The sequence below is a fragment of the Spinacia oleracea genome, chromosome 3 (genome assembly GCF_020520425.1).
Source record: "Spinacia oleracea cultivar Varoflay chromosome 3, BTI_SOV_V1, whole genome shotgun sequence".
NCBI lineage: Eukaryota > Viridiplantae > Streptophyta > Magnoliopsida > Caryophyllales > Amaranthaceae > Spinacia > Spinacia oleracea.
This window is the reverse complement of record NC_079489.1, coordinates 61326743-61337392: the sequence shown is the minus strand read 5'-3', so window position 1 is coordinate 61337392 and position 10650 is coordinate 61326743.

Sequence of the window (10650 nt, the reverse complement as noted above, 5' to 3'; positions counted from 1 at the left end):
TTCTCATAACGAAATATATATGTTCAACATGTCCATCCAACAATATTAAACATGTAATTCCAACATAATCAAGTTCATCAACAAATTTCAACATGGTTTCAACAAATAACACACATTCCAAGCACACATGTATGTACGTACCTTGTGTAAACAAACTGATAGACCACTTTAACACTTTCAAAAGTCGCCTAAGGAGAATTCTCCGCCTAAAACAACCAACAAATAATCCCAATCAATTTCTAATCATTGGCAACCATAATAAAGCATTCTAAATGCATCCTAAACATATTTAGAACATTCTCCAATACCGAAACTTAACTAATTAACCTCCAAGCATAATAATTATTATTTTGAGGATCCCAAATCTTAAACTCCAATAAACTTTCCTTTTTAAATTTCCAGCAATCTAAAATAATTAAAAACTTGCTCAAAATATATTCAACATCTTTAAAATCATAAAAATAATAAATTTAATAATATATAATCGTTCTATTATGATTTAAAGCCATTAAAACCTCAAAAGTCACACTTTACTACTTAAAGGCACTAATTTAACCAATGTAATATAATCTGAAAATTAGTAACTTTATTATATAATTCGTATAATCTGAAATCTATAATTTAAATCATAAAAACTATAACTTTAATTCAAGAAAAAATAATTCGAATTAATAAAACATGATTAAACCCTAACTTATATTTTAATCAACCAAAACTGAAAATAATTAGTTTATAATATCTACACCAAATTTGAAAATCATATTCAAACCATAAAGATTATAAATTTAATTCAAGAACGTAATTTAAATTAACAAACTATAATTAAAATAATTAGTTACTTAGGGTTTAAGAAATAACCAAGCACAGAGGGTGGAACGACGCTAGCCGGCGGTGTGAGGCACGACTGGAGGTGGCGGCGTCGCGCGGTGGAAGCAAGGTGGTGGTGGTGGCTGCGAACGTGCATCGAGTGAGGAGGGGCAAAGAAACCACAAGAAAAGAAAGAAAAAGGAAAGCTTAAACCAAAAGAGAAAGAAGGAAAGGAGGGAAGACTACCGTGCGGTGGCCGGCGGCTGCGCTGGCGGCGGTAGGGCTGGTGGCGAGGGGGCTGCACGGAAACCAAAGAAGAGGAGGAGAGTAATGGTGAGGAAGGACGAACAGCTGTGGGAACGAAAAAGAAAAGAGAACGACGGAGAAGGGGATGAGATGGCTTACCGGTGGAGACTAGTGACGGTGGTCCGGCGGCTGGCAGAAGCGACTGACGTGAAGGAAGGAGAGAGAAACGGCAGTGTGAGGGAGGAGGAAATTTTTTAGGGTTCTTGTTACGTGAATAGTGAAGAGGAGGAAGAGGGTTTTCTCTTCTTTTTTTTTGGTTTCACGTGAAATAGAAAAGGGAAGGAGGATTGGTGTTTTTGTTTTACGTGAATTAGAGTAATGGGGTTATGGGTTTATACTATTGGGCTTTTCCCAATTGGGCTAGACTTAGGATATTAGTTTTAGGATTTGAATCTAAAACCGAATATGATTGTTTTCTAAATTCAATCGATTTTCGTGATTCGAATTCTTTTCAACTTAAAATTATAAAATTATTTTTGATTTCGTAAATCGTTAAAAATATTCAAAATGTAGTAAAATAAATATACGCTAATTATAGATTTTGACAGGCTAAAGTCGTATCACCTAATCAAAAATTACCTAAGGTCCACTAGCTAGGTAGCAAGGGAAGTCAGGATCGAATCCAAAGGGAGACAGGCGTTCTTTCTACTATTAATTAATTAAACTAAACTATTAGGAACAAGATTTGGTTGATTGTTTGTAAACTAAGACTACGAACGATAATTAAATAAGTATGAATCAATATATTAAGGAAACCTAGGGTATAGGTTCACCAGCAATTAACAATCCAGGACGATGAACAATCACGATAATCAACAAAGTAATTAATTAGACTAGCATGCTCTCTCGAATCGATACTAGTCATAGACTTAGAATTAACAGGCTCTCGCTACTTATTAATCCCAATTCTACCTATTGACACAAGCCTAAACATCAAATTGCATCTCTCAAATCTTAACTTGATATTGCATAACTACGCAATTAAACCTGCGCAAATCTAATTGCAGAGTGGAATAAACCAATCAATAGGAATTAATCACAATGCCAACAATCACAATTATTCAATATCCCATCATATTAATTCACCCAAACCCTAGAAATTAAACTACTCAAGCATGTTGATAATAAACAAATCAATTAGCATAATTGAAAACATAATTAAAGCAAAAGAAATGAATGAAATAAAGAACAATACCTAATTGAAGAACAATGGAATAATAAAGTTTGAACTTTTGATTGGAAATAAAACCAAGTGTTTGAGACAATTTAGAGAGAAAACTAAGCTTAGGAAAATAAACTAAGTGTTTGATACTAGAAAATAAAGTCCCCATTAAAAATAAAAGGGCTAGTATTTATAGTTTGCCCAAAATACAAGCCAAAAACCGGAATTAAATCTCGCGAAAAATTAGCAGGGGTTGGCGTCGCCCGATCGGGCCAAATTACGCCCGATCGGGCGGTTTGCGAATTCTTGACAACTGCTCTTATTTGGCCGCCCGATCCGGACCGGGCGAAGTGCGCCCGATCGGGCGCGCGTAGATGACTTAATATTCCTCTTCTTTCCGCCCGATGGTTGCATTTCGCCCTCAGCTCACAGGGCGATTTGCAATCATCAATATCCTTCGCCCATATCACCGAGTCTAAATCTCGGGGCTCGACCATAAGCATCCAAGGCTCCCGAAAGTCGACGAAAAAGGTCCTGAACTTCCTCGGGCTCGCGTAGTGGCCTAAATCACCATGAAACGGGTCTAAAAAGACCGATTTCTCATAATCAAACCTGAAACTCAAGGCGCACTCAATAACGCATATTAGTACTAAAAATGGCTCCTAAGAGCTCATTTGACACATAAAAAGTACTAAGGGACGGGGGTGAAACACTATATAAAACGCACATATCAAACCTCCCCAAGCTAGATCCTTGCTTGTCCCTAAGCAAGGAAATCATCGATGAACACAAGACCAACTTCACCCCCAACATATTTCAAAATGAAAACATAATCCAAGGTAAAATCCAACAAGCATGCATCAATGTCAACCAATCAAATCCATTCAATCGCTAATCCTCCTTAACAATCGTCACGCAAAGCGAACCACAAATGCACATTGGAATTCAAGACTAGTGCTCACACACTCGTCACTCATTTATGTGGCGGATAAAAGATGTAACCGTTCGCTCCCCTCCCAACATATAAGTGAACAATGCGCTCCCAAACTCACAACACTCGTGTGTCTAGAAAAATATACACTCAACCTAGTAGTCGACTCGGAATGTGTCATGTCATAACTTGCATTGACAAACAACTATTTTCACATAAGTACGACTCTATGCACAAAGGTCGGAAGGTCTTCAAAGCTTGTAATGTTAGGCTTAGGTAAGGGTGCGGTAAATTTGGGAAAAATGTGAGCTTAAAGCCTTCGCTTTGGGGAGCATAAATCCTAAATACAACCATGATCAATCACAAGTGATGACCACAACTCTCCCACTCAACACATGAACAATCAAATGAACTACACCATACTTTCTTGCCCTTTTTCATCTATAAAACCAATCACTCATAATGATAAGGAATTGTAATACTTGAATGACACAATGCTTTGAATTTTTTCTGAAAATAATGAACTTTTTTTTTTTTCTCTTTTTGCTCAATTTCTTTCTTTTTTTTTTCTTTTGGAAAACCTTCACATCTTCTCATCTCTTTCATTTTTCAACTCATTTTTTTTTTCAACAACTATCATGATGAGAGAAACTCCCTTTTTCAATACTCAATATGCTCAAAATGTACCACACTACAACTCCCTCACCTCACTACTATTAGCTCCCCCAAGCTAGGCTTGGGACTAGTAACCAATGGGGCTTTCATGGGCTTGTAATATGGTTAGTCATCGAATAAAGGGCACAAGCACAACATGGGTAGAAAAAAAGGGAACAAATATATCTAAATTCATCTGAAGGCTACCTAAATAGAAAAATGTCTTCGTCCTCCACAATGTGCATGTATATGAGTCATAAAACACTACTAACAGTTGCAAACCAATACTCAAAATCAATGACACACCAGGAAGCTATCACACATCCTAACCAAGTCAACTAGTCAAGCACCAAGTCCACAAATAGTTAGCCGGAGTTGACTCATGTTAAGGCATCAAAGCAATCGAATATCAAATCATGGCTGACACATCTACATTGCCCATCATCAAATACCAAGAATCAAAACAATTTTCATTCAAGGGGCACAGGGAAGCATGATATTGTATTCATCGGAACGTATTTTTGTATTTTTTTTTTCAAAGCAATAAACTACCCTGGAAAGCAATAAACACACCAAAATAACACACAACAATAAGTAAATGCTGAAATAAAATAAAAACATACCTAATATGTACAGGTAATGTGAAACCCCCCCCCCCCCCAAACCAAATCAGACAATGTCCTCATTGGCTCAAGAGGTACCGAACCATCATCATCATCAACAACATCACTGATGGCCTTGGCCATCATCACCATCATCACCATCGCCTCTGCCACCATGCCCGCTAGGATCCGCTCCAAACCCTCCGTACTGGGTAGGTGTGAAGGTGCCCATAGAACCAGGAACTCCATATCCCTCCGCGGGATAGGTAAACCAGGAAGGGTGCTCATAATCCGGGGCAATGTAGCCCTGCCTGGCATACTGATCGTAGAACGGGAACATGGTCCTCTGGTGATCAGCTGCGAACTCATGGAAACCGAGCTCAAGTCTGCTCAACCGCTCATGAATGGACCCCTGCTCCTCCCCTAATGTCGGGCCACCCTGAGACCTCCCCTCATCCCCTCGACGCCCCCTCCTAAAGTAGGTGCGAGGCTCTGGCTGGTACTGGTGGGGCTCTGGCTGTGGGTCAGGCTGGGGCTGGGGGTCAGGTTGTTTCTCTTGCTCAAATCCAACATATAAGTAATGAGCCTGACCGGATCTGAAACTAGTGCGGCCTTGAGGGTCAGGCAAGGTGAAAAGCCTCTGCCCCTCAAACATCCAATACATGGCTCCCGGTCTAAACAACCCGTGCTCACCCTGTAGTCGGCGGAGTCCAGCAAAGTAGGCCAAGTCAAGTAGGTTGCTACCCAGAACTGGAGTCTGGTTAGCCTCATTGAAGTTAACCGTGGTCATGGCTATGTGGGTGATCAACCCACCAATGGTAATGCGAGGAGTATGGGTGGTGGTGGCTATGGAGTAGAATTGAGAGGCCATATGGTGGGCAAGGTTCATTTTATAACTATTCTCCCCTTCTAAAACAAAGCCACCCAGAATCTCAAGCTTTGTGCTCCTGATGTTTTGAGTCTCCTCCCTCCCAAAAATCGTAAACCCCAGAAACCTGTAGAAGATAATAGGGACCGGGTGTTGTATCTTGGAAGCATGCAAATGTTGCATACTCCTGGGATTGGCATTACCCGTAAGCTTTCCCCACATTTCACAGTTATTATGGGCTCCCCCAGGTTTCCTACTATGGGCGGTGGACAACCCAAAAATGTTACCAAAATCAGCTAAACTCATAGTAACAGTTCGGTTCATCAAACGAAATTGAACCGATGACACAGTTCGATAACCTTCTTTACGCAAGTTGAAAGAGCTCAAAAATTCCAAAGTTAACCGTCTAAATGTAAGACGCAGCATGCTATACATATTTCTCATTCCAACACCAATAAAGACCCGTTTGACATCTCTTTCAATACCCATTTCATGTAAAGATTTTTGGCAAATAAAGCGAGTAGGGATTACCTCCCTCAGTTTGAGGTGGATGAAACGTGCTCGTTGCTCCTCCGAAACGAAAATAATATCCGGAAAATCCTGGTCGAGCTCAAATTGCGGCGGCGGAGGTGGTGGTGTCGGCTCCCGAGCTCGGCTCGTCGAAGCTTCATGCTGATTCCGTGGTACCCTTGTGCAATTCCTCTTTGGTCGGTTTGCCATGGATGAAAATCTGAATTTTTTGAGGTTTTTAAGCTTTTTGGGTGAATTTGGGGGTTTTGTGGAGATTGGAGTAAACTGAAATCGGTTGGGTATATGTTGTAGAGGATGGTGAGAGGATGATTTTTGTGAAAAGATTGGTGAATTTGGTGGAGATTTGAGGGAGATATGGTGGTTGGAAGTTTTTGGAGGTTGGGGTTTAATGGAGTAAGAGAGAGAAAGTTAGGTTGAAGATGAAGAGGAGAATGAGGTTTTGGGCATCCCGTGTTTCTTTAATCGCTGAAATCTCATTTCGCCCGATCGGGCAACATCTCGCACGATCGGGCGATTTGCGATCTTTTTCTTTTGATCCGTGCGCGCCCGATCGGGCGAACCTCGCCCGATCCGAATCGGGCGATTTGCGATACTTCTTTTTGTTGACTTTTTTCAACCCAGAAATCACCCTTGACCTTGCAGTGACGTCATCAGCAACCGCTCGATCGGGGGGATCTTCGCCCGATCGGGCATTTTACTCGCCAAATCCGCCCGATCGGGCGGACCTTCGCCCGATTCGGGCATTCCACTCGACAAACCCGCCCGATCGGGCATCCTTCGCCCGGTCGGGCAAAAACAAACTTCTTTAATTATGTCGACGCGCGCCCGATCAGGCGCACCTCGCCCGATCCGAATCGGGCGGTCTGCAGTATGCTCCGTTTCAGCCTTAACTTCACTTTTTCGAGCTTGGAACTTTAGGCCTGCACACTATTAAACACACAAACAACGTAATTCCCTCTTCTCACCTCTCTAACACCAAAAACTATATCGTAACACACTTATGACATGAAAAAATGCTAACAAAACACACACTCAAGAAAAAAAAATCAGAATATTACACTAATAAAGCAATAAAATACGGGTTGCCTCCCGCAAAGCGCTGGTTTATTTTCTAGGTCCCGCTCGACCTCGTTACCTCGAATATGCAACTCATAGGGCGGAAGGATTGAGGTGTTGAACCTCAACCACTCCTACAGTAGCCCCCTCGTGGTACAACTTCAGACGTTGCCCATTCACTTTAAAGCGCTCACCACTGGTGTTCTCTACCTCAACTGACCCAAACTTGCTTACCATAGTCACGGTGAACGGCCCAGACCACCTAGACTTAATTTTTCCAGGAAACAACTTAAGCCTAGAGTTGAACAGCAGAACCTTGTCGCCCACCGCGAACTCCCTATGCAGAATGTGGTTATCGTGCCACTTCTTGGTCTTTTCCTTATAAATTCGGGCACTATCATAGGCTTGTAGTCGGAATTCATCTAACTCACCCAATTGAAGTAACCGCTTTTCACCGGCTAACTTTGCATCCATGTTGAGCTGTTTGATTGCCCAATAAGCCTTATACTCCATTTCTACTGGTAAATGACACGCCTTGCCATACACCAACCGATACGGGGAGGTACCAATAGGTGTCTTAAAGGCGGTTCTATATGCCCATAGAGTATCATCTAGCTTATCGCTCCAATCCTTCCTACACTTCGCCACCACTTTCTCAAGGATAGATTTGATCTCTCGGTTAGAGACCTCAACTTGCCCACTTGTCTGAGGGTGATAGGCTAGCCCAGTGCGGTGATAAACCCCATACTTGCGCAAAAGCGCATCGAGATGCTTTTCATGGAAGTGTGACCCTCCATCACTAATCAAAGCGCGCGGAACCCCAAATCTCGAAAAGATGACTTTCTTGAACAGGGAAATGACTGTCCTTGCATCGTTGGTAGGTGAGGCAACGGCTTCCACCCACTTTGACACATAATCTACAGCAACAAGGATATACAAGTTACCCTTGGGCGATGGGAATGGTCCCATGTAATCAATTCCCCACACATCGAAAACCTCAACCTCAAGAATCCCGTTCTGTGGCATCTCATACCTCCTCGAAATAGTGTCGGCCCTCTGGCACGCATCACAAGCCATAATAAAAGCCTGTGCATCCTTGAACATAGTAGGCCAGTAAAAACCACATTGCGACAACTTAGAGTTAGTCTTTGCCGGTCCATGGTGACCCCCATAAGGTGAAGAATGACACCTACTGATGATACCTTGGACTTCCCATTCCGGAACGCAACGCTTGTACAACCCTTCAGCAGTCTCACGAAACAAATAAGTGTCATCCCAAAAATAGAACCGAACATCATGTAGGAATTTCTTCTTTTGTTGATATGTAAGATCGGCCGGAAGAATACCCCCTACAATGTAGTTAGCAAAATCTGCGAACCATGGTGACTGACTGGCAAGTTCAAGTAAGTGATCATCCGGAAATGAATCATCAATCGGTGTAGACACTTTACCGTCATCATATCTCAATCTAGACAGGTGATCTGCAACAACATTCTCAGCCCCTTTTTTATCGCGAATCTCCAGAACAAACTCCTGTAGCAGTAGTATCCATCGAATAAGTCTGGGCTTGGCTTCTTTCTTTGAGAGAAGATACTTAATAGCCGCATAGTCAGTATAGACTATCACCTTGGACCCAATCAGATAGGTGCGAAACTTGTCCAAGGCATAGACTATGGCTAGAAGTTCCTTCTCAGTAGTAGCATAATTAACTTGAGCTTCATCTAAGGTCTTACTTGCATAGTAGATGGCATGCAAAACCTTTTCCTTTCTCTGACCCAAAACTGCCCCAACTGCATAATCACTTGCATCACACATTATCTCGAACGGAGGATCCCACTCGGGAGAACGAATGATAGGAGCCGAAATCAGTGCCTGTTTAATCCTGTCAAAGGCCTCGAGACAAGCATCAGTAAACACAAACGGGGCATCCTTGAGGAGGAGCTGGGTAAGTGGTTTAACAATTTTAGAAAAATCCTTGATAAAGCGGCGATAAAACCCCGCATGACCAAGAAAACTTCTAACACCCTTCACATTAACTGGAGGGGGAAATTGTTCAATCACTTGGACCTTAGCTCGATCCACCTGAATGCCCTTATCAGATATCAAATGTCCCAAGACCACCCCTTCAGTAACCATGAAATGACACTTTTCCCAGTTTAAGACTAAATTACACTCTTCACATCTTTTCAGAACTTTAGTCAGATTTAGCAAGCAAGAATCAAAAGAAGTACCATAGACACTAAAATCATCCATAAACACTTCCATGATAGACTCGATAAAATCAGAAAAGATACTCATCATGCAACGTTGGAAAGTAGCGGGTGCATTACACAGACCAAAAGGCATCCTACGATATGCAAAGGTATCGTAGGGACAGGTGAAGGTGGTCTTTTCCTGGTCGTCTGGATGTATGGGAATTTGAAAGAAACCAGAATAACCATCCAGATAACAGAAAAACTTATGACAGGCTAGCCTTTCTAACATTTTATCAATGAAGGGAAGGGGAAAATGGTCCTTTTTAGTAGCAACATTAAGACGCCTATAATCAATGCACATGCGCCAACCTGTGACTACCCTAGTTGGTATCAACTCATTTTTTTCATTTCTCACCACAGTTGTCCCCCCTTTCTTAGGCACTACCTGAACAGGACTCACCCACTTAGAATCAGACACAGCATATACAATACCCGCATCAAGCAATTTCATAACTTCAGCTTTTACAACATCTTGCATGACAGGGTTTAGACGACGCTGGGGTTGAATGCATGGTTTATGATTTTCAACTAGATGTATCCTATGCATGCAAAAGTCAGGGCTAATACCCTTTAAATCATCAATACTGTACCCAATGGCCTTTTTGTTCCTTTTCAACACAATAAGGATTGGGATAACTGGTATGCATCAAGTGCAGTACTGACGATCACAGGGAAAAGTTGTTCATCATCTAAAAACGCATATTTAAGGTTAGCAGGAAGAGGCTTAAGTTCGGGTTTCTTTACCTCTTTAACAGGACAAATCGGCCGAACTAACCTCTTTAATTTGGTGCTCTCCGGCTCAGATTCTCCACCATTAAGAGCCAACTCCAGAGCATCCACTTCAGCACTCCAAGGACTGTTATCACCTGTAGAAGACTCACAACAAAGCACTGCCTCCAAGGGATCTCTTTCGAGAACTTGGGAGACCTTATCACGAGTAATAAAATCAACTACATCTATACGATAGCATTGTTCTTCCTCTAGCATGGGACTTTTTAAGGCACTATTCAGATTAAAAGTCACCTTATCATCCCCAACAGACAAAGTCAATTTCCCAATTTTAACATCTATGACCGCCAAAGCCGTGTGAAGGAAGGGTCTACCTAAGATTATGGGAATTTGAGAATCCTCCTGCATGTCTAGTACTACAAAGTCTACAGGTATATAGAATTTACCTACTCTAACAGGGACGTCCTCTAAAACACCTAAGGGGTATTTGACAGAACGGTCGGCCATTTGTAGAGTGATATTAGTAACCTTAAGCTCACCCATATTCAGTTTAGTACAGACAGACAAAGGCATGACAGACACACTAGCACCTAAATCACATAAAGCCTTATCAATAAATATAGTGCCAATGTTACATGGGATGGAAAAACTCCCGGGGTATTTAAGTTTAGGTGGAGACTTGTTTTGCAAATAAGCACTACATTCCTCAGTGAAAGCTACAGTCTCTACCTCACAAAAAGCACGTTTCC